Source organism: Capra hircus, chromosome 3 (genome assembly GCF_001704415.2).
Source record: "Capra hircus breed San Clemente chromosome 3, ASM170441v1, whole genome shotgun sequence".
NCBI classification, from domain to species: Eukaryota; Metazoa; Chordata; class Mammalia; order Artiodactyla; family Bovidae; genus Capra; species Capra hircus.
The window spans coordinates 40,562,438-40,567,988 of NC_030810.1; the positions used below are offsets into that span (position 1 = coordinate 40,562,438).

At 44.4% G+C, this 5,551-nt stretch overlaps 1 pseudogene; it reads right to left on the bottom strand.

The window, feature by feature from the left end:
- On the bottom strand, positions 2,814-5,142 carry LOC102181556 (annotated as a pseudogene).

Here is a 5,551-nt window from a genome sequence, read left to right on the forward strand (position 1 = left end):
TCATGGGAAAATAGCCAAAGTGGAGACCTACTTCCAGTTCCCCAGTGACCTTCTTCCCTTGATTTCTAGAACATGTGATGATATACCCAAAGCTGTGTCATATCTCATCATATCAGAGGCCCATGGAGTTAAAATAAATGGGAAAAAACCTTTCAAGCTAGTCTGAAAAAATAGGTCATTTGAACATATTGACTATTCAACCCCCTATTTAGATCTCCTAGGCGGAGTATCTCTGTGAAGACTGCAGGTAAGATTCTGCCTAATAGAGATATAAAACCCTTTGTTCCAGCCAACATAGAGTCAGTATGTTTTTGATAGAAAAAGTTAACTTTTAAATACTTCAATGACAAAGAGAAAGGGGAAATAGGAGGCAGCTCTAGAAAACATAAGAGATTCAAAAACCTTGGGGGAGAGATGGATTGGGGTTAGAAGATGCAAACCAGGATATATAAGATGAGGGCTTCCCAGGTGGCTCAGTGGTAAAGAATCTGCTTACCAATGCAGGAGATGCAGATTCAATCCCTGGGTCAGGAAGATCCTCTGGAGGAGGAAATGACAACCCACTCCAGTATTCCTGCCTGGCAAAATTCCATGGACAGAGGGGTCTGGTGGGCTACAGTCTATGAAGTCACAAAGATTTGGACACGACTGAGTAGACAGACATATATATAACTGAATCACTTTGCTGTACAGCAGAAATTAACACAGAAAATCAACGATACTTCAATTTTTAAAAAGATATTCAAAAAGCTTAAACAAATGAGACAAAAACAAAAAAAAAGCAAAAAAAAAAAAAAGGACAATGTACCTAAACACTTGGTCTGATAAGACCCTCACTCATGAACACATTATACACATGTGCACCCATCCATGCACACAAATCTCTGCTCTCTTCAGAATGTCCATGGTAAATCTGAGTTTATGTAAAAGTGAAGACCTCCCTGGGATCTAAATAAACCTCAGGAAGAGGACTGTGTTTCCTATTTTAGCCAGGGTTACTCCTGTATTTGTCTGAGCCCTCCACAAACAGTGATAATTAGAGAGTATTCAGAAGCTGGAAAGTAAGAAGAAAGTGATCTACACACAATAAGGAAATGCCTGTCACTCTCATCTCTTTCTCTGAGACCAGGTGGCTGAGGATCCTCCAGCCTTCAAGAATATGGTTTAAAGAAAGACTTAAATCAAGAACTGCAATCCTCACAAGAATTAGATAAAAGCTACTTGGAGGTTGCTATAGGACTCTGAATCATTACTTTATTTGAATTCTAGGTGCTCTGATGAAAGGTCATTTTAAAAGCATGTCTGTTTCATCCACCTCATTAGAACAGATTCAAATGTATTCTTTTTAATGGCTGAGTAATACTCCATTGTGTATATGTACCACAGCTTTCTTATCCATTCATCTGCTGATGGACATCTAGGTTGCTTCCATGTCCTGGCTATTATAAACAGTGCTGCGATGAACACTGGGGTACACACGTCTCTTTCAGTTCTGGAGCCGATTATACAGAGTGAAGTAAGCCAGAAAGAAAAACACCAATACAGTATACTAACACATATATATGGAATTTAGAAAGATGGTAATGATAACCCTGTATGCGAGACAGCAAAAGAGACACAGATGTATAGAACAGACTTTGGGACTCTGTGGGAGGGGGAGAAGGTGGGATGATTTGGGAGAATGGCATTGAAACATGTATACTGTCACATAAGAAACAAATCGCCAGTCTAGGTCTGATACAGGATACAGGATGCTTGGGGCTGGTGCACTGGGATGACCCAGAGAGATGATATGGGGAGAGAGGTGGGAGGGGGGTTCAGGATTGGGAACTCATGTACACCCCCGTGGAGGATTCATGTCAGTGTATGGCAAAACCAATACAGTATTGTAAAGTAAAATTAAAAAAATAAAAAATAAATAAATAAAAGCATGTCTGCATTAACCTTTAAGAACCCTTAAAGGTCTGGGCACCCTGGATCATCCTGGTATTTAAATCCTGGGTTTAACAGGTGATGGGGACTGAAAGGTTTACCAACCACTACAGTCAGGCACAGCCACGCACATGAAGCCGTTCATCAAAGCCATCTTCTCTTCAGATGTCCCACTTTCAGGAGCACAGAATTTACCATACTAAATGTTAAGGCCAGCAGCAACCCATTTCCCTTCCCCAAAGAGGGGCCATGCAAGAACCCACAGAAATAGTCTGGACACACAGGCCCTGCATCTGGGAAAATAATTAGAGTCACTGTCTTTGGCTCCAGTTCCCACCCTTGGAACATGCATTATAATCTAACTCCTAAATCGAACTAGATTCTGCTCCAGTTTAGCATCCCTTCCAAACTGCCTCAGTGAAACTGGTGCAGCCCCCTGGGTGGAGTGCTAAGTACAGCTGTGGCTCAGAAGGAACGAGAGCACCACAGGAGGGAAGAAGGGAGGGAGGGCAGAAGAAACTAGAGAAAATCGGAAACACATTTTAGAACAGTGGGCTTGAGGGGAGAGGGGAAATAAATTAACAAAATGTCCCAGTAATTTCACGGCAGAGTTAGAAGAGAGCACTTAGAGCTATCCCAGGACTCTCCAACAGAAAGCATTCCCTGGAGGTCACAACACTGACAAGCCTCAGGTGGCAGTTCTGGCTCGAACACGTGGTCACAATGTCACAGCATGAGAAGAACACCACAGAATGCCCAAAGGCATCTAGGCGGCAGAGAGAAAAACAAAAGGCTGAACTCCCCTCCACAGAACTCTATTAAAAGACAAAGCGTGTCTATTACAAAGTCACATTTTCCATTTTTCTCCTTTATAAAGTCAGCAATGCTGGAGGGTAGGAATGAGTGCAAAAGCGTTGGAGCGTGAGGCTCAGGGATGTCCCCTTAGTGAGCAGAGGGAAGGACTGACTGGAGAATTCCCACCCATTTTAAACACACAGATGTCCAGTTTGGGGCTGTGGTTGCTAGATCACTTGCAGTCTTATTCTACTTTGAAATAATGTCTTTCTGAAACCACACAGAGACTGCAGGTGCCCACAGAGCTCCTCCACAACCGTGAACTATTCCCCTAGCAAAGCCAGGATGAGATTCTGCCAGCAACAGGATGCCAAACACTTCCATTACAAAATAATTCACTTGACACCATTTTTATCTGCATCATCCTCCAGACAGGACTAATTCCTTCTTTGAAAAAGTTACTGTGGCCTGTCAGATTCCAAGGAGCTACCATGCTGCCGTAAAACCTTCAGGACTGCTCTATACAGGCAAAGGCACCAACTTGACTGATAACTCTGTTCAGAGCCTGTGAGTGGGTGGGATGGCCCGGGATCCTCCTGGAGTACCAGAAAGCAGAGCTGGGCCGCAAGGGATGTTCTCAGATCTAGGACAACAGCCTTTCTCTTCCTGATGCTTCTGCCTCATTCTGATGTTTCCTCCTCATCATGTTCCCATGTGCTGTTTTATTCTTTCCGATTGTGATCCCCACTGTCATCATCTTCCAAAGCCTTGAACGTGTTCACTTTCTTGCAGCTGTTGTTACCACGGCCTCACAGAGTGAGGCCATCACTTTTACATGATATTACTTTTACATGGTGATACTCAAGGTCACACCATGGGTGTGTGAACTGCGGAGCAGGGCCCCATGCTCCTTCAATGTTCTGTGCTTGTCATCTTGAAATTCCTAATAATTTTCTGAGTAAGGGAGTCCACTTGTGTAACCAGTCCTGAAAATGTTTCAAAGGGCTTCATGTGAAAGCTCTGCATCCATTCAGCCATTTGGTTTTAATTTTGTTGATTTATTTCTGGCTGTGCTGGGTCTTCGCTGCTGTGCGAGGGCTGTTTGTAGTTGCAGTGTGCGGGCTCCTCGCTGCAGTGGCCTCTCCCATTGCCGAGCACAGGCTCTAGGAGTGCAGGTTCAGGAGTTATGGCACACGGGCCTAGCTGCCCCTGCAGCAGGTGCCGTCTTCCCAGACCAGGGGCTGAACCCATGTTCCCTGCACTAGCACGTGGATTTTTAACCACTGGACCACCAGAGAAGTCTGGGCGTTCTTTTAAGGGAACTCGATTTGGGGTCTTTCAGCCATCCTGGTTGTTCTTCTCAGGCTTTTGTCCCCAGAACACACCAAACAGACTCTGAAAGTGAAAGTCGCTCAGCTGTGTCTGACTCTTGGGGACCCCATGGACTGTAGACCACTGTGACCCGCCAGGCTCCTCTGTCCATGGAATTCTCCAGGCAAGAATACAGGAGTGGGTTGCCATTCTCTTCTCCAGGGGATCGTCCCAACCCAGGGGTTGAACTCAGGTCTCCCACACTGCAGGCAGATTCTTTACCATCTGAGCCACTAGGGAAGGCCGACCATATGACTCAGTCAGTGAGGAGTATAGGGATACCTCAAAGACGGTTGTTATAAACAAGATCGAATGTCTATTTGCAGTAACAGCAGTTACTGTTTACTATGTGACTGGCATTATGTTAAGGACATTACATGTACTATGTAATCCTCACACCAATTTTCTAGTTAAGAGACAGATTTATCCCTAGTTTGCAGATAAGAAAACTGTGGCTTAGAGAGGTGACATACCTTGCCAAAGACCATACAGTTATAGGAGGCAGAGAATGCAAACCCAGGTCTGGCAGACCCTTTTAGAGTAACTCTACTAGGGCACCTCCCAAGTTATTGGAGACATTCATTACTTGGGAGGCTAGAGGCAGCACACATGGAGCTAGTAACTAATTCTGATCATATTTTGATCTACGGTGACTCAGCTGGGAATGTCTCTTTGGATGCTTGCCAAGCTATTCCCACATGGCCATTTCTTTTCCAAGTTCATGGCTTTCATTAGGTTCTTTCCACTACGCTTAGCCTCTATATTAGTTTCCAACTGCTGCTGTAACAAATTATCACAAATTCAGTGGGCTTAAAACAATACAAATATATTGAACTGGCCAAAAAAGTTCGTTCTGGTTATTTTTATTTTTTCATAAGATGGTAAGTTATCCTACAGTTCTGGAGGTCAGAAGACTTCAGGGCCTTCCAGGGCTAAGATGAAGGTGCTGGCAGAGATGCGTTCATTCTGGGGGCTCAAGGGGAGAATCCTTCCTCGCTTCTCCCATCTTCGGGTGGCTGCCTGCGTTCCTTGGCTTGTGGCCATGTTACTCCAGTCTCTGCTTCTGTTGTCCTGTCTTCTGCTCTGACTGTGACTGTTCTGCCTTCCTCTTATAAGAACCCTGTGATTACACTGCTCACCTGGATAATCCACAATAATCTCCGGACTTTTAAGTCAGCAGGAGAGTAACCTTAACCCCATCTGCAATGTTTAATTCTCCTTTGCCATGTAACATAACATATTTGCAGTTTCCAGAAATTCAGACATGGACATTTTTGAGCATCCATTAGTATGTCTAGCACAGACTCCCAACACACACACCCCTACCTAGTTCCTCCTATAAACTGGACTCCAAGGTCTTTCCCTTCCCACGGATCCTGTCCACCTTCCTAGGCATTCTGGTTCTTCTATGTTCAGTCAATAAACATTTACCAGCCACCTAATACAGACAAGG